This window comes from Stegostoma tigrinum, chromosome 2, assembly GCF_030684315.1.
Source record: "Stegostoma tigrinum isolate sSteTig4 chromosome 2, sSteTig4.hap1, whole genome shotgun sequence".
Taxonomy (NCBI): Eukaryota; Metazoa; Chordata; class Chondrichthyes; order Orectolobiformes; family Stegostomatidae; genus Stegostoma; species Stegostoma tigrinum.
The window spans coordinates 30,490,912-30,510,906 of record NC_081355.1 but is presented as its reverse complement, the minus strand read 5'-3'; the positions used below and the strand labels follow the sequence as shown (position 1 = coordinate 30,510,906).

Here is a 19,995-nt window from a genome sequence, read left to right as displayed (position 1 = left end):
CCCAAACCGTACATATTGGAATTCCCTCCATCAAGGCCTCCACCTCTATTTCATCCTTTAAGGCCTAATTAAAACCTACATCTTTGTCCAAGGTTATTGATCATCTCTCACAATGCCTCCTTATCTTGCTCATCATCTGTTGTTACTTATAACTGAGCAGTTTTTCTGCATGAAGAGTGCTCTGTAAGTACTATTGATGTTTTTACCTTTATCTCAGGAGAGATAGGACCTCAGTTTAAAAACTGATTAAGACAATGGCGCTTCTGAATCTGCAGCATTTCCTTATTAGTGGAGGTGAAACAGAATACGAAATACAATGGGATTGATTTTTATACTTCAAGCAAGTAGTGAAAGTTGGGAAAATTCCTGGCTTTGTTTTAGAGATGTGATTTTCATTCCAGGGTAAGGAAGCGCTAAAAGTGTGATAAAGTTGTGTGCATAAGACGTTTACCAGCCTGTCTCCCATCTCTACATGCTTGAAACATGCTGCTTCACAGCCATGTTGCACCTCAGCATCCACTGACAACTACCATTGCAATTTGCTAAAAGGATAGTTTGTGTATAGGCACAGGCACTCAGCTGATGGATTGGACCAGGTTGCATCTCAGGGCTGCTCACGTGTTCTCTTGGTGATCACTTACCTTGAGTCTATCTGGATGTTCACAACATCCTTTCCTTACCCTGCTTTGCCTTTTTGCAATCTGTCCCCATCAGCCAGAGCTACCAGGCTTACAAAACTTCTATCTTGCCTTGCTGTTTAACCTAGGCACAAAACCAGGAAGCTTGGCATGGTTGGCAGCAGTCCCCAGTTAAGAGAAGAGAGATGCCCTTAAGTCAGGGGTCCTGGTAAAGTCAAAGACAGTGTCTGCAATTAGTGTGGGGGCTTTGGCAGGTCGGTGAGCAACTTAGGGTAGTCAGAGTATGTATGAACAAGGAACAGTAGTAGGCCTCTAGGCCCTTCAAACCTGCTTGACTGCGCAATGGGATCATGGCAGATTTGATTTTAACCTCAACTCTAGATTCCTGCATATCTCTGATTATTTCTCATCTCCTTGGTAATTGAGAATCTATCTGCCTTAAAAATATTTATAGATTATTCATTCTCTGCCTTTTCAGGAGGGGAATTCCAAAGATTCACAGCCATGTGAGAGAAAAAAGGTTCCTTTCTCTGTTTTAAATGGGCACCCCTTATTTTTAAACTATGAGCCCCATTCCAAGACACTACCACAGAAGGAAACACCCTTCCCACATCCGCTTGAACAAGATTGCTCAGGATCTTATTGTTTCAATTCTGTCACCTCTAACTCCTCTGAATTCCAGAGGATACAGACCCAGCCTTGTCTGACTTTTCCTCATAATACAAACCTTCTTTGAACTTCTTCCAATGCATCAACATCCTTCTGAAGGTATGGTGGTGAGGACTATGCATAGTATACCAGACACAATCTCATCAATGCCCTATTTAACTTAAGCATAGCCTCCCTATACTTGCATTCAGGATACTCGCCTTGTAAGAGGTGAGGAACCAAATGTCAGGCACTCCACCATCTGTCTTGGCTCAACTTGCACCATTGTGAACTATTTTCTCTTGAAATGAGAGCAAGGATAGTATCAAGTGATAGGCAAGTGAATAGCACAACTTTTAGTGCTGCTGCGAGTGTGGGAAAAGGTGATGTAATGTCCCGAGTGAATGAGGGAATAGGCAGCGCAGGGTTAGTAATGCGGGAGCTTGGGAAGAGAGGTGAGAGTAAGTGAGGGAAGATGCTACTCACAGTAATAAGTTTTATTGGAAATGGGTACACTGACAGGTGAAGTAAGTAAGAAATATCAGAGACAAGATGGTGACACTTACACTGGTGGAGCAGAGAAGATCGTTGACATGCTTTCTACAGTGTTGGACATTCTTCCAGATGCAAGAAGGCACTGACCCAGGTGCTAATCCAAAAACAGGTCTATAGAATGTAGTGTCGTGGTCTACTCTGCTGATCTTGGTGGAAGATACAACCCTCCTCTGTACCACCCTGTCTACCAGTATCTTCAGGCCCCCATCCATAAAGTGAGGTGCCAAAATCCTCTTGTCTGTCAGGCCCAAGGCAAATATTACAAACCATGCAGGGCAGCTCTGAACTGACAGCACTTGTCCAGGTGCATTACGGCCTTTTAAAGATGCCTGTGGTGATAGAGATGTCGGACCATTCCAGGATATCTGGCGAGTACTGAGATCTTCAGGCAATGGTGAGTGGGAGACTTGGACTAGCATGAGACAAGAACAGTGTCATGGCGGGGGGGTAGGTAGTTAATGAAGTGGAACTCACTAGGCATCACGGAGAGAAACCCATGAAAAGGGACATTAATACTGACGTTGCCAAAAATATGTAGGATTCAACCCAGCATGTTTGACTCATAGTTCATCACAGATGATGCATTCGGCTAATGAGTTAGCAAGGGATGTAGTCAGCGACACACCAGACACAAATGTTAGTTTATGAAAGGCAAGGAGTACCAATAAATTTAATGAGTATTGTTTGTGAGTGTTGCAGAGGGTGACACAGAGAATTTATTTTATGCTGCAAGTCTCTCATGATGTGTAAAACATTGCCTGAAACAATGGTGGACACAGATTCAATAGTTACTTTCACAAGGATATTAAATATATTCTAGAAAAGGAGATACATTTAGATCTCGTGGGTAATCAGCATGGGATTGGGACTACTGGATAGCACCTTCAAAGAGCCAGCACAACCATGATGAGTCAAATGACCTTTTGTACTGTATGATTTTATGATCCTGCAATTTTGACTTTGTAAAAGTATTTGCCATCAGAGGAGACATGATTTTAGTACAAACTAGTGGTATTTATTTGACATTGTAAATGAAATTAATGAATAAGATAGTAGGAAAAAAAGTAATATCGGAGTCTATTCCTAACAGATTAAAGTCATATGATGCAAAGAAAATAAAACTAATAATCACATATTTCACATTATCTAGTAATTAGAATTAATTGATTTTGATTTGTTGGAAATCCACTGTAACTTGAATGTAGCAGTCTTTAGATATTGCCATTATATATTACTCCATGAATTATGTTCATAATATTCATGATGGCTTTTCCAGCAGTGAGTTTTCAAATGACATTAATTCATTCTTGGAACAGGGTAATAGTTTAGACAGCTGGAGATGTTTGTTTAATTGCTGGTCAGATACATGGCAAACATTCTGCTCAAAAGTGACAACTAATTACATGAAAAATAACATAACCTAAATGAAGTGGACCAAAGAAATGACATGATAGCAACGGATGATCAAATGCTAGAATCACTCTAATAGTCTGCTTCATTATCTAGTAGTATTTAATGAGAGATAAGTAAATAAGATGTAACTAGATCGATCTAGTCAGTGTGATATTCAACGTAACATCAGTAAAACATCCTCTGAATATTCTCTCCAATTTGCATTTTCCGAAATATAAGATTGGAAATTATTCCAAGTCAATAATCTATGAATATTTAATATGAAAATTTAATCACATTATTCACATAAATTATTACTATACAGACTAATTTCTAATCTTAGAGTAACAGGTTAGATATCCTTTGTCCAAAAACCTTAGGACCAATCATATATGGATAAATTTGGTCTTCAAAAAATGGATAGTTGACACTTATCCCAGGTAGTTCTTGCACCAAGTTACAGTGAAAAAATATGACAAGATGGACTCTGGATTTCAACAGATCCAAACTTTTGCGCAGAAAATGTCACAGTGAAAGAAGCTTCTGAGAGCTTATTTGTTTTTGGTTTGAAGCTAAGCATGATGATCAGGTAATCAACATTAAAACCTCAAATAACCCTCCCCAAATCTCACAGTGGATCAATGCCCTAAACCCCTGACTGATCAGTCTCCAATTCCCTGACAGTGATTACATCCCCAATCCCCTGACACTGATCCCCCCGCAACATCACAGTAATGATGAATGCCCTTTCATCAAACATAATCACTTACCCCAACAGCATTGTCCTCCTTTGCTCATTCCAAAAAAATGCTCAATGCCCCCATAGTCACTTATCGATTTTTCTGACAAGGGCTACTCTGGCGAATTTGGTGCTGAGGCTTGAAATGCCCTGGCAGAGGGGCAAAATTTGAACAGTGGCGATTGGGGATGTTGGAAGGCATGCGCATGTATGTGTATTGATGGGGTAGGGGTGTTGCAGGGCACTTTACTGGGCAGTTCTCATGCTGATACTCTACCATTTTGGGCCATTGTGGGATGGATGATCCTACCATCTTCATCTACTTTATCAATGACCTTCCCTCCATCATAAGGTCAGAAGTGGGAATGTTCACTGATGATTGCGTGATATTCAGCATCATTTGTGACTCCTCAGATGCTGAAGCAGTCCATGTCCAAATGCAATAGGATCTGGAAAATATCCAGGCTGAGCTGACAAGTGTCAAGTAACATTTGTGCCACTCAAACACCAGGCAAAGACCATCTCCAAAAAGAGACAACCTAACCGCCGCCCTTTGGCATTCAATTCTGTTACCATCACTGACTGCCCAATTATCAACATCCTGGGAACTACCATTGACCACAGACCCAACTGGACATACCATATAAATACAGTGGCAGAGCAGGTCAGAGGCTAGGAATACTGCAGTTCGCCTCCTGACTCCCCAAAGCTTGTCTGCCATCTACAAGGCACAAGTCAGGAGTGTGATAGAATACACCCCACTTATTGGATTAGTGCAGTTCTAACAACCCACAAGCTTGACACCATTTAGAACAAAGCAGCTCGCTTAAGTGGCACCATATCCACAAACATTCACTCCCTCCACCACCAAAACTCAATTGCGGTAGTATGGACTATCTACAAGACACACTGCAGAAATTTACAACATCTCCTTTAACAGCACCTTCCAAACCCCCAACTACTTCCATCTGGAAGGACAAGGGCCACAGTTATATGGGAACACCACCTATTAGTTCCCCTCCAAGACCCTCGCCATCCTGACTTGGAAATATATGGCTGTTCTTTGACTGTCGGTGGGTCAAAATCCTGGAATTTTCTCCCTAACGTCATTGTGAGTCAACCTACAGCAGGTGGACTACAGCAATTCAAGAAGGCAATTCAGCACCACCTTCTCAAAGACAACTAAGGACAGACTGTAAATGCTAGACAGCCAGTGATGCCCATGTCTCCACAGTGAATAAAAAAAAATCTGACTGCTGGACACCAAAGATTTTAGAATGTGAGAGGGGAGTGGGTGTGTAAAAGGTTCAGTAGCATTTATGCTTCAGGAGGTGGGGTAAGCACTGTGTGGTTCAGTGAGGTGATCGGGGGGAGATGTTGTGTATGGTGAGTACTGTGGGGTGGTGAGGATTGGTGAGCATTACTGCAGTGCTTTGGCACTCAGCTGATTGATTCAGTTATGCTGCTCAGCAGCTGCTATATGTGAATGAAATGAATTAGTCACAGACCCAAGCAGGGTTTTTCTACTGATCATTAATTTTTAAGGCTCATTTTCACAAGAGGATTTAACAAATGGACTTTTTACTTCTTTAAATCATATCTGCTGGTGATACCTACACAATGCACCACACTTGGTCATTTCACAGACAACCTATGGTCATGTTTTGCAACACCTCAATTACCTATTGAAAATAAATGGTGCTTCCTTTGTCTTACACTATCGTTAGGGGTGCTTAATGTTCTTTCTGACATATTTATTGAAAATTTTGCTTTGAAAAACACTAAAATCCAAAAGTAAGGTAAGTATATGTGACTATCAACAGTGTTACAAAAGTTGAATTTGACAGACCACAGGTCAGAGCCAGTTAAGGCACTCTGCTGAAATGTTGGAAGTGAACATAAGTGACGTAATGACCCCAACACTGACCCTGATGGGTTTTCTGTCCCTCATTGTTTGAGTGAATATCATTATCATTTATTCACTTTTCTGTGGGGTCTTGTGTGCAAACTGGCTGTTACATTTCCTACATCATAACAGTGACTACTCTTTGAAAGTGCATAATTGGCACTAAAGTACTTGATGATGACTCAAGATTGTGGGATTATATTGTGAGTTTTCTTGCTTTCAATCATAAATCAAGTAAATTAAGTAGAAAAGGCATGCAAGATAATATAACATTCTAAAATCATAATGCAAGAATGTCTCCCATTTGCAAAGCACCATTTTGAAAACACAGAATTCCTAAGCACCTTAAAGCAAATGTAATATTTTTGCAAAGTGGTCACTGTTGCAATGTGAGAAATGCATCAGCCAATTTGTGCACAGCGAGTTCCGTAAATCAGCAAAGTAATAAAACCCAGATAATCTTTTCATTTGAGATGCTGATTGAAGGATAATTATTAGCCAAGATAGTCTAGATTTCTACCTTTCAGATCCTCAAGTGGGACTTGAACATACTTGCTTCTTGCTCAGAGGTGATGGCATCAAATGACATGGTCAACTAATGGTCTCTTTGTGGAGATTGTCCACCTGTCATTGCTGGTATTTTACAGATGGTGTAGCTGCTGTGCCATGTGATGAAACCTTAGGTAAACCCTGGTAATCTGATTGCAGTCTTGGGGTGAAGGAAATATATAAATCCTGTTCAGGCACCCTGTGCTCAGTGGAATCCACCCACAGTTTTCAGTGCCCTTGCCTTTTCCCCCATTAGCATTTTGGTTGTGGCCACCCTCCCACATCCCTGCACCAACTGTGCCTGACTCACCTCCAGTGAAACCATTCTATTTATCTTCCCGTTCAACCTCCATGCTGCTCCTCATGGGGAAATGGTTACAGTTCCTTCAGTGGTCAGATTTCTAGGTGGCCCTGTTACGACTGGAGAGTTGTTTTTATTTCAGATCTCCAGCATCTGCAGTAGTTTGCTTTTACCTCATCTGTTTCAGTAATTTAGTGAAATAACATGGTTCCTGAGTCTGTGGAAGTACCCCAGCCAACTTTTCACCTGGGGGTGAAGCCAAAACTTCTTAGCAAAACTCCAGCCAAGGATTATTTAATGTGGCAAGAAGTGAAAGCAACACTCGCACTCATTGGGAAAACTAAAGCTGGGCACCATAAAGATAAAGGTCTCACGAATAAAACAATATAAAATTCAGAAGAAGCTCTTCACTAATTCAAATTCAAATGTGCAACTTGCTATTAGAATGAATGATTGAGATGAATAACATAGATACATTTAAGCACATGGAGGGAGAAAGGAACAGAGGTTTGTGATGGGGTTCAGTAAGAAGGTGTGATTTGAGACTTGTAGACAGCAGTAGTATAACATGGAGTAGTTCGGCCAACTGGCCTGTTCCTGTGTTGTACATTTAATTTAGTTGCAGTTTTGCATCAATGCAGGGAGGAGAGTGAGGTTGTTGTGTAGGACTGAAATATGGACTGAAACGAAGTGGGGAACTTTGTCACTGCTTTATTCTTATACAAGATCAGAGAATGCAGAAGTGACAATAAATCTAAAGGCAGTGTATCAGTAAGGGGTAGCTGGACACCACCGCTTTTCTCCTACTTAGGATCTATCTATAATAGCCCATGAAAAAAAGAAAGATTACCTTGCAGGATAAAGCTTAGAAATGGCTGGCATTTTCCAGTCTGTTTAGTAGAAATATTTTGCACATTACATTTAAAAAAAACATCAAATGATCATTTATGGTAACAAGATAGAGTTGGCATGGGAGAACATTCAGTTCTCGTACTACTTTATGATAACATGTATTGATTGTACAATATTTACCTGAGATTATACACAGTGACTATTTTTGTTTATCCAGTCTTTTTACTTTGGTTTTATGTGCAGAATAGTTGAATTTATAACGGATAGAAGTTTGCCCTCCTTTTAAGTGGTGAGAAGCAGAAATACTTAGGTGAATTGGACTTGGAAAGATACTCACCATTTTTTGGTATTTCACCTATTAAGTTCTGGGCAACACGAGAGCATTCTTGATATACCACCAACGCAAACCCTTATTATGGTCCAATAAAGGTCACCTTCCCGATTACCTGCACTCTTAACAGACAAGAAAAATGGTTAGTTTCCTCATTAGGAAATCAGGGTGATCTTCCTACTGGGTTTGCTGGGGAAACACCTCCAACTGCCCCAATCAGTGGACAATTGAAGGTATGGATGGAGTAAGGGTAGAGGCAAGAGTTTTTTCTCTGAAAGCCTTCACTGCCTTTAATTTTGACACCCCGACTTCCTTCTTCCCATCCTGTGGTAAAAGAAAAAAAGACTTGCCTTCTCACTGCTAGATCCCCTAGGACTATGCCTTAACCATGTTTCTTAGGACCCAGAAGTTTTTGGTCTCTGATCGGGTGGTAGAATCTGGCACCCAGGGAACCAATGTCAAGGCCTGTGATAGACTCACTTGTGTTCTGCCTGTCGTCTCTTAATGACATAATTGGTGCACAATAGAATGAATTTTCTCAAAGCAGGGAATTTACATGTGTGTCATGACCATCTCTACGTCTCCTTATCACTAATTCCACCCATTACTTGTGTGCCTCATTCCCATCTACCCCTATCCCCTGCTCCCACCATCTCCTCATATCCCGGTAGTTCATGAAGGTAAGCCTTCTTAAAAAATCTTTTTTTATCATAGGGTAGGATCACAAGGACAATGATGTCAGGCACATCAGAGACAAAGGCAGGGATTTTCCACCTGCCCCCACACTTTAAAAAAAATCAGGAAATCACACCCGTGGCGTTCATGTGTTCAAGGAATTTCGAAAGGTGTGGAAGTGAGAGTTAGGAGTAGTGGTTGAGAGCTTAGCAGAAGATAGAATCCCTACAGCATGGAAGCAGGCCATTCAGTCCATTGTGTCCACAATGCCTCTCCGAAGAGCATCACACCCAGACACACCCTCCCTACCTTGTCCCTGTAAAACCTGCATCTCCCACGGCCAATCCCTCTAAGTTGCACATTTTTGGTCTGTGTGAGGAAACTGGACCACACTGAGTAAACCCAAGCAGACATCAGAAGAATGTGCCACCTCCACACAGAGAGTTGCTTGAGGTTGGAATCAAACCTGGATCCCTGGCATGTGAGGCAGCAATGCTAACCGCTGAGCCACCAGGTCAGTTGTTCACAGATGGTTCACAGCAAAGATTTTTACAGGTTAAAACAAATGTCTTGCATTTATTTGGCACTTCTCAAATTTTCAAGACACCCCAAAATGTTCTTCAGCCAGTGATTTACTTTTGATGTGCAGTTATTTTTGTAATATAGGAACTGTGATGGCCAAATTGAGAGGTTTCACAAACTGCAATGAGATAATTACCAGGCAATTTGTTTTGGTGATGCTAGATCATAGAATCATAGAATCCCTACAGTGTGGTAACAGGCCCTTTGGCACAACAAGTCCACACTGACTCTCAGAGCATCCCACCAAGACCCATCCCCCCAGAACCCACTTAATCTACACGACCCATCTCCCCCTAGAACGCACCTAATCTACACATCCCTCAACACTATGGGCAATTTTCCATGGCCAATCCATCTAGCCTGCACATTTTTAGACTGTGAGAGGAAACCAGAGTGCCTGGAGGAAACCCATGCAGACACGGGGAGAATGTGCAAACTCCACACTGAGAGTCACCTGAGAGTGGAATCAAACCCGGGTCCCCGGCACTATGAGGTAGCAGTGCAAACCACTGAGCCACTGTGCTGCCCCCTGACCACTGAGCCACTGTGTGATGAACAATATTGCTCTGGGCGAACTTCCCTGGTGTTCTTCATATAACAGTATGGGATAAGTTACATCTAGTTGATGACACAATCAGAGATATTGTTTAATGTTTCATTGATGAAGCAGTGCTTTCAACAGTGGATCCATACCTCAATATTGTATTGGAGCTTCAGCTCAACTTTGTGCTTATGTTTTTGGCATGAGACTAGACCGTGCCTATCATGGCTTATTTTATTGGTTCACAAAGGCTTAAATTGAGCACGGATGAGTGACTCAGCAGAAATGAGGGTGAGATGGAAGTGGATGTTATTGTGGAAGTGGAAGTAAACACTCTTGATTGGCCCTGGAATTTAAATGTCAATATTCAGAAATACCTGTTTCAGCCCAGGTAGATGGACAGAGAAGGAATATGTGTGTGTTTTTCAATATTTCTGTATCTGTGTCAAGAACATGTGAGGTTCTATCAAAAAGAATAGATTTATATGAAAACTTATATGTCTTTGACCTAACTCAAAGCTTCAATGGATTTTACTAGGATGCAGATTAGCAACATGTTTAATGATTGATAAATGCAGTAAGGATTTGATAAATTAATGATTTCAAAGCTAGAATTCATTAGTTCCTCATTTTGGTTAAGTAAAACAGCAAGCACTAAATGGCTGAAATCTCTAATACAAACAATGATAGACATGCTTGTGGTATGGAACACTTCCTCAATTAGCCTCAAAGCATGTTCATATTACACAGTACATTGTAAGAATATGTACCAGATGTGCACATATGAGGAGTACCTATATGCAGGGCTCTATTTCTGTTCCAGTTTAGGTATAGTTAAGTGAAAACCAGAGTACTTCAATTGACTGAATTATCTACATCATCAACCTATGATGTAAATCATAGATCAACTACAACAAGACCTTGCCCTGACTAATTCTTTAATTTTCTCTCTGAAGACAGGTGTTTGGGGATTATCTGCTGAAGAAAGATGTGATCCCAAATTTCATAAACCTTGACTGAAAGTGAATAATTTTAAAGTTTCAAGACATTTCTAGCCTGATAGATTATGGAAATTTTGGGAGTATCTCCTGTAAATAATATCAGACAAGCAGAGATCAGTGATTCCTAAAATCCCAACTCTATTTGGAAAAGTCATCGGCTTGTACTAAATTCAAAATTGATGACAATGATAATCAAACCCATTTCAAATGACTGTTATCTCACTAGTGAAAAACCAGTCACCTCCCTCCCCCATAGCCCTGCCCAGCCTGCCACCCAAATAACTGGCTGTGCCTTCATTCATCAAAACCAAATACTTTGGAATTCCTTCACTTCATCGTCTCCTTTGAGACCTTGCTTAAAATGAATTGCTATACCGAAGTGAATACAAGTAAGCACTGTTGCAAAGTTGATATAGTACTTGTGGATTGGAAGGCAGGACGTTAGAATTTGTTTGTAAAATGATAGGGGGAAGAGTGCATTGTGTGTTTTCTTTTAGGCTCAGAGTTTAATAAATATATCTGCAGGCAGTAGCAGATGCATAGAGAGTTTTTGAAATTTAAATATTGTATCAAAGGCTATACTGTTAGCCAGTAAAGCAGCATTTTTACCAAGGCAACAGATTTTTGAATTTAGCTAATGAATTTAAACAAGGCCCTAGATGCTAAAGCCCAATTAAATTTAAATCTGATGGTTTTCACTACCTCAGACCAATCCTATTGTAAGAAATTAATAGGACATCAAGCATATAAATTATGAGGGTATTTGATAATCGGGGTAAGAGCAAACTGTTAAGAGAACAGCTTTCAACAGCCATCAGCTCTAAAGAAAGATAAAATCGCAGGTTCTCACAGAAATCTCTAAGATCTCGGGAATAAGCACCATCCAAATAAAGATATGACTGCAATCTTAGCTATTATTCCTGGCACAAGAATTCAACAGACGAAAGTGTTCCTGAGTGCAGGATAGAAGGCAAGAAACATTCTGGGAGACTTATCCAGGCTTTAATTTTGAGAGATTGAGCTTTAAATTTCTTTTTATTGATTTGGTTTATATAAGTGGAATTTATATCTATTGGAACAGCACTTCGTTAGGATTTTGTTTCATTCAGGAATAATTAGTAGTTAAGGGAGAATTGTTCAGTTTGTTAGTTGTACTGTTAATTTGTTCACTGTTAGAATTAGTTAGATAAATTGTTACTTATTGATTTTTGGCTGACTGTCAGGAGTTCATTTCATTTAACCTCCTTTATAATAGATTTGGGGAGTGAGAGGCAGATTATATGACTTTTCACACTTGCTTTAACAGATTATAGGGGAAGGTGAGCTTCCCTGGGTGTTTCAGTTTTAGTTTTGGGTGGGGAGTCAACCTCTGCTTTATAACAGAACCAAGCTGAATAAAAAATGTTCAGAAGGTCGGTGAAAAGCAATTAAGAGATGCAAAGAGGGGCGTTGAAAAAAGACTGGCAGCAAAGAGAAATACTGGAGGCTTCTGTAAGCGCATTAATAGTAAAACGGTGTCAAGAAGAGAACAATTAGGGACATAAAAGGGAATTTATATCTGAAGTCAAGAAGCATGGAGAGATGTTAAATTAATACTTTGTATCTGTCTTTACATTCAACGTAGATGCTGCCCAGGCAATGGTGACAGGAGAGGAAACGCAATCACTATAAGGATTGTAGATTTAGAAAAAAAATTAAATCATGCACAAAGGAAATTTCAGGGCTTTGACACAAATTTATGGACATTGAATCTTTGGGTAGCAGGCAAAGGTAGCTCACCTGTCTAAGCAGAAATGAATTGTAACACATACTGAAGACAATGTTCAATGAACATTAAGACAAATTTGATACATTTAGAGAAAATAATTTCAAAACTCAGAAATAGCTCACCAATAAGTAGTTTTTACAGAAGAAAAGAATAACAGAGATGTGACTGCACTTGCATGGGGCAAGAAGATGTTTACTAAGACGTTGTCTGGGCTACAGAATTTCACTTATAAAGGCAAGTTGGACAGACTGGGGCTCTTTTCCTTACTGCAGCAGGTATTGTCTCAGGACATGATTAAGATGTATCAAATTTTGAGGGACACTTATAATGTAGACAGGGAGAAACCTTTCCCCTTGATAGATAGATCATTGACTGGGAGCATAATTTTAGTTAGGGGATAGAAAGTTTAAAGGACATAGACACTTTGGTCCAACTTGTCTGTGCTGACCAGACATGCCAATCTGACCTAGACCCATTTGCCAGCATTTAGCCCCTATCCCTTTAAACCTTTCCTATTCACATACGCACTAGATGCCTTTTAAATATTGACAAGGTGCTGGAGTAGGCAGATAGATGGCAAATGAAGTTCAATGTCAAGAGGGGTGAGGTGTTCACCCTTTTACAAGGAACATGAGGAGACAGTATCAAATTAAGGGTACTTATTCTAAAGGATATGCAAGAGGAGAGAGAATTGGATGTACCTGTGCATGTATCATTAAAGGTGGCAGGACAGATAAGGAGAGAGCTATTAATAAAGCATAGTCTTGTAGGCTTTAGTAAGAGAGTACGGGAGCAGGAGGTTATACTGTATTTATATCTGGCACTTATTAGATTTTAGCTGAAGTTTTGTGTACCGTTCTAGGCACCACACTATAGGAAGAGTGACAATGCATTACAGAGATTGCAGAAATGTTTTATAAGGTGCTTTTAAGGATGAAAAACTTCAGTTATGAGGATCTTTGAAGAAATTGGGACAGTTTGCCTTAGAGAAAAGAAAGCTAAGATACTAAACAGAGATTTGATACAAGTTTCCAAGATCATGGGGGGTCTGGATAGAGTATATAGGGAGAAACTGTTCCTGTTCATGAATGGATCAAGATCTGTTTTAAAGTATTTGATAAAAGAAGCAAATGTAAGGTGGGGGGATAAAAAATAATTAGTCTGGGTTTGGCATGTACTGCCTGAATTGTGGTGTAGGCAGGTTCAACAGGGAATTGGATAAATATTTAAACGGAAACAAGTCCAAGATGATGGTGGAAAGGCAGGAGTTTGGCACTGAGTCTAAACATTCAGGGAGCCAGGGCAGTCACGCTGTACCAATGGCCTCTTTTGCATCATAACAATTCTTTGATTCTGTTAAACATTTGGTCACCTTCCTCAACATCTTCATATTGGTCCAGTGTTCATTTTCATCATTGCAACCATATGAAGTGATTTGGGATATTTTCTTTGTTGAAGATGCTATATCAATGAGAACTGTTGCAAATAAACAAAAAGAGAAAAGGATAAATACTCAAGAAGGAAAGAAATAATTAAGAAAGGTAAAAGGCATGGGAATAAACAATTGAGTCTTCCAATACCTGACGCAGTGTAATGCACTAAATGACCACCTTGCAAGTTGTATTATGCTATGTTACTCACTCCTACAATACCTAATTGAAGCACAAAGGCAAATATAAACATGATAGAACCACAAAATCCAACCTTGAGCAGTTGAATCTTGAACCTAGGTCAAAGAATGGAAAGGGTGCATGAATCAAAAATCAATGTTTTCACTCTTTCAGACATGTCTGCAAACATTTGGCCTACTAAGATTTATGGATACCATTTGGTATTTGGAATTCCAGACCTGAAAATATAAACTATACATAAAAAGGTTTCCATCTTATCCAATTTCACTGAAGTTTTATAAAATGGTTCATGGAAAGTAGTGGTCTAGTGTTAATGTCACTGGGATGTAATGCCAGACTAATGTTCTGGGGAACATGAGTTTGAAACCCATCATGGTGGATTGTGTAATTTGAATTCAATGAGAAATCTGGAATTAATAAAGGTGGTATAGCAAAAACCATGTAGCCATTGTTGACTGTCACTAAAAAAAAAAATGGTTCACTAATGTCCTCTAGGAAAAGAAATATTTACCCGGTCTGGCATACATGCAACTCCAGACACACAACAATGGGTGACAGCCCACATCCCATGAAAATATAATCAGTTTAGATTTTTTTTAGTTAATCAGGGGAAATGTATTGCAAAACCAAAACTAAAAGTGCATTTAGACAGCGTCATTTAGTTTCCTTTTTGTTCTGTGTACTAACTACACATACTAATTAAAAGTCAATTTTGATACATTCGTCAATCTACATTGTTATTTCAATGTCTGTTGTAACTTTGATTGATATGAAAGAACCACTGAATGACTTTCTTGCTGGTGTGTCAAGAATTAATTAAAAACTTTAAACTGCACAGATAATACAGAATTGGACTGATATTTGTGATGTTGTAAAGAATAAATTGCCCTTGTGGGGAAACCACATCATTTAAATGTAAAATGTAATTATGTGTAAATACCATTTGGTACCATAGTGAATTTGCTTTGCTTAATATTGAATATCAAATTATACAAGAATCTAGAAACACATTTCTTTGATATATATTACAGCCTTGAGAGAAATCTGTTCAGTTTTACAGCAGCAATATAATAAGTTGGAGTCTGATTTTAGTACATTAATGATAAATGCTAAGTTCTTTAACTATCTTTAATGAAAGTTGAGACCTTTTTGAATTTAATAACTCAATCAACTTTAATTAAATTAAACAGAAGAATCAGGAGAATTAAAACAACTTTACATTAGGGATATTTATTTACCGTTTGTAGGTAAAGAATCAATCCTACTCTCTTGTTAGTAAGTTTTACATTTTGATTTAATGGCTTTTAGGGTTTTTATGAAGATAAATTTCACCCGAGCAGCTTTCCAAGCAGATGCACAGTAGGTTCAGCTATTTTGTAATCTTACAAATGAGTATTTTAAGTAACGAACGACTGTATGAAAATGACCAGTGCTATGGTTCTGACAGATTCTAGAAGGTCAGAATATGGGAAATATTGTACAGATGAAGAGTTGCTGTTGCTATCGTCTTATAGGTGGGATTTCATGAGAACAATAGAAATCAGCAGTATTAGTCTGCATTGTGTGTTTAAGTGACTGCTGTGCAACACTAATGCGTCACAATCTTTAAAGGATATTTTGTTTTACAGTTATCAGTTTTTGATCTAATATGGTCCCATTAAAACTGTGTGACTGCGCATTTGAAGACACAGCTGCTATTTCAGAAAATGCATTCATCTGACATTAAAAATAAAAGAGTTAATCTTACAGCAGTAACGTATTTGAGAGATAGAAATGGTTTCTGAACTCTACAGCATCTGAACTCAGCACAGGGAAGCAAACAAACAAAAAAAATGCCACAGGGATTACCCATGCTAATATAATTTCACCCAATTGTCCCTTGTGATAGTAATACATTCCTACCAGCCTTATTGTCACAGGATTATAAGATTTTTTTTAATTTGAAGCACCCAGCTTTTGATAGCCCTTCAGATCCAAATTGACATTTTACATGCAAAATCTTTTATGTATATATAATATATATTCAAAATTCCAATCATACCAGCCTATCCAAAAGGTGAGTCCGGGATGATTTAATCCATGAATTATTCAGTTTTAAGCGGCTGATGGAATTGCTAACTGCGAAGTGATTCTGTGGCATTCTGCACTGCAGACTCTCCATTACTCCTGTCATTTTATTCATTCCTCCAACTGTGATCTGTTCCCCCGTTTAAGAGCCTGTCCCTCGGGGCACTGGCTCACATACTACATGCATAAAATTGGCAAAATCCTAAATGTGCTTCTGTCTCCTACCGCAGTCTTCACCGGCTGTCGTTTTATTTTGCCTCATTAGATAACATTTACTGGCAACGTCTGCAGATCCTGAACCTGATGTAGAAAAATGTAAAGCTATATCAAGGATAAAGGGCTGATACAAATATTGTAATCCAGGTGATGGTACAGTACTTCCTTTGTTTTCACAACATACTTTTATCTGGATGCTTTTTTTTTGCCCTCAGCCGCATTGCATGTATTCAGTGAAATCCATTAGATAGAACAAGCACCGTTGATGCATTAATTCCAGAGGTTGAAGCTCAGATAAAGGCTGATATTAAAAGACAATTTAATCCACACACAGCGACAAATAAAGAACAATGAAGCAGTTGGAAGGTCTGGATTTTATAGCTGCTTAAAACCGCAACTGGAAATACAAATGTGTACAACTCCATTTTCCTTAGTCTCCAGCATGACATGCACTGCAATCCCCGGGATTCTCCACATGATGGCTAGTGATGTTGGTACTAGACAGCTGCTGCCCTGAATCCAGGAATGATTTGAAGTGAAGTAGGTCAGCAGGTCTGGCCTCTAATTTGAGATCTGTGCTAAGCCAGAGACAGGCACTGTTGTCAATCCATGTTATTGCATTCATTCCTGATTTGAGCTAAGACTGGAACATCAAGCTGCATGGCTGCAAAAAAAAAGGCCTTGATGAAATGGTCGATGAAAAGTACTGTATCCTTTGTCCCGATCTTGCAGGTACGTTAGCATGGCATAAAAAACTATTAATAAAGAGCCAGGGAGCGCAAGCCATCCTTCATCAAAGGCTCTCTTCCTAGCATTGTGGGCACAGACCTTTTGTGTGGTTCCTTTACTTAACTGAAAGCACTGCATGCCAAGAAAATTAACCTGTAAATCTAGTTGGCAATTTCTTTTGCTATTTCACTTCGGATAAGCTTTTTCTCCCATAAGACCGACGGCCCAAGTGAAAGAATCCCATTGCTGCTTTGAGCCTGCTGCAGCGTCTGCTTTGCCGCACTGCGACTGGAAATCTGCAGCAGTAAGAGCTAGCTTTCTGGCAGTTGCGATCGTGAAGAAACCAGCAGCACTGTGACACTGCAGTCAGCTGACTTTGCAGTGCTATCATTTCAGTGGTTCTGCGCAGACTTAAACTGGTTCGCGAGTTGGTGCAAGAGGAGTGACCCCTGGTGAAGACATGGACTCCGCTGGGTACTCACGGAAAAACGACTGGCTTGCTTCTGCTGCGACTTGCCTCAACATCATCAGTTTAAATAACTTTTGGCAGGAGAGCAGAGGAAGTGGATTCTACTTCCTGTTGATACAATGTGTGGATGAAAACCGCATTACAGTTTCCCCCTTCCATCAGTGAAATGTCTACATTAATTGCAGTTTTAATTGCATCTGTGAAGAAAATATTTATCCTCTCATTTGCCACAGTGCAGTCCCTGTCTGCATCTTTCCATAGCTATAGTAACCCTTTAGCAGGCATCATAGTATAAATTTCCATTCCAGCTGGCTGCTTATAATTGGTTCAGTTTAAAATAGCAATTCCCAATGATGGCTAATTCTCAAAGGTTTACAGTAGGATGTTTACACTATGTATAAAATAAATGATTCAAGTGCTCAGGACTTGGTTCTTTTTAGGGAAATGCTCTGTTTATCATTCACCTCATTTTATACTTGAGAGAATAGACTTTGTGAAGATGCCTTTCACTGATTGCAAGTTTCCATTTTCATTCACACAAATGCAAAATAGAGAAAGACAGCTCAGTTAAATATTTGTGCAATAAGTATACAGTGGCTCTATTGAAAGGTACAAGGCAAATGGACAACTGAAGTAGTATAAATATATAAAATGTAAGATTATTCTATCTGTGCCATTTTTAAAAAAAAAAACTACTTTAGGCATTCCTGTTTCTTTCCAGAATGTTTATACTTGTATGTTTATTACTGGGGAGGTGATGGCTTAGTGGTGTTATTGCTAGACTGTTAATCCAGAGACCTAGAGAATGTTCAAGTGACCAGGATTTGAATCCTGCCATGGTAGCTGATGTAATATGAATTCAGTAAAAATCTGGAATTAAGGGCCTAACGATGACCATGAAACAATGTCGATTGTTGAGAAAAACCCATCTGGTTCACTGACGTCCTTTAGAGAAGGAGCTGCCATCCTTACCTGCTCTGGTCTACATATGACTCCAGACCCACAGCAATGTAGGTGATTCTTAGCTGCCCTCGGGTTATTTAAGGATGGGCAATAAATGCTGGCCTAGCCTATGAATAAATTAAAAAATGAAGAATTTATAAGGGTAATGAAATACCACAAAGGAAAACCGAAGTATGCAACAATCTATTGAAATCACAGTTTGCTGACATTGAAAATCAGGATTTGAGTTTCCTGTGTTCATTTTACCCTGGCATTTCTGTCACAAACAGCATAGTGGTCACTGACTCCCAGATCTCCTATCCATTCAATTTTGAGCTAGCTATCAAAAGGTGCAAGAATGGCTCAGGAATAAAAAGCTCTCCAATTTTACTTTCTTCAGAGAGTTTGACCTCCATTTAAAATTAATTGAATAGCTTTTCTAAAGAGTATGTTGGTCCTCGTGTTACTTCTGTGTATTAAAATTTTATGATTCGAAACATATCAACCAAATACAGGATCAACGATTCCTAGCAACCTGGTCAATGGTGATTAAAGGGAAAGACTTTAGTGGCTGAGACAAAGGAAGATAGTTGTGATTGTCAGAACTCCATCTTTGCAGCTCTATGATGTTACTTTAGACACTCCTCAATGAAATGTTCTTGGCTTAACAACCATTATTTGCTTCATCAACAAGTGTCCTCCTATTCTAAGATAGGTTCACTTACTATTCTGTCATTAAACCACCACACCCCTCAACCTTTAGTGGCACCACCATTATTGCATCTGTCGCTGTTGATGTTGTGGGGCCATCACTGACAAGAACAATATCCAGGCCAGTCACATCACCACCATGGACACATGATCAAGGCAAAGACTGGATAATATGTGATGAGTGGCTTACCTTTTAACCTTTCAACTCTGTAATCAGTGTGCCTCGTCAAAATAATAGCCGATGACTCGGAACTTGCCTGAGTAGAAGTAACTGCAAAAACAATCAAAAATCTGAAAATTATCTTGCAACAAGCATTTAATTTGAACACTGGCGTTGATTTAATATACACTCTTACACTATCAACACTCTGTGGATGCAGCACATACTGACTACATGATGAAATACCACAAGGAAAATGCCACAAGGTCTACTACGGTCATGGAAGCACATTGCCAAAAATGCAACTTAAAAAAAACACAGCAGTTGTATGAAGAGACTTGCTCTGAACAGACATGGGAAAGTATAAATAGCACCAGTCACAGAATGTTTGTCTAGGCTTCAGCTCTGCAGAATCTCCTCCTGATGGAATTGGTAATTTGCCCACATAAACAAAGCTGGAGGAGAGAGATGACATGAAATGCTTACAAAACGTAAGCTGACAAACTGTGCTCTATGCTTAGAAAGACATTTAGCAAATTGTTTTGTAGGTTGAAGATGCAAGCATGATGGCTTAGAAAGGAAAGGGTCTAAT

General features: G+C 39.4%; 1 long non-coding RNA gene across 4 annotated transcripts in view; it reads right to left on the bottom strand.

Moving 5' to 3' along the window:
• LOC125460607 (uncharacterized) overlaps positions 1-19,995 on the bottom strand; it is a 106,900-nt gene that overhangs the window by 26,282 nt on the left and 60,623 nt on the right. For 3 of the 4 annotated variants that reach the window (XR_009446977.1, XR_009446976.1, XR_009446973.1), the window contains 4 exons: positions 19,434-19,514; positions 18,563-18,660; positions 13,851-13,954; positions 7,918-8,033 (listed from right to left, as the gene is read on the bottom strand). This is a non-coding gene — a long non-coding RNA (uncharacterized LOC125460607). The remainder of the gene's footprint in view (positions 1-7,917; positions 8,034-13,850; positions 13,955-18,562; positions 18,661-19,433; positions 19,515-19,995) is intronic. The other variant, XR_007249286.2, reaches the window with a different exon arrangement.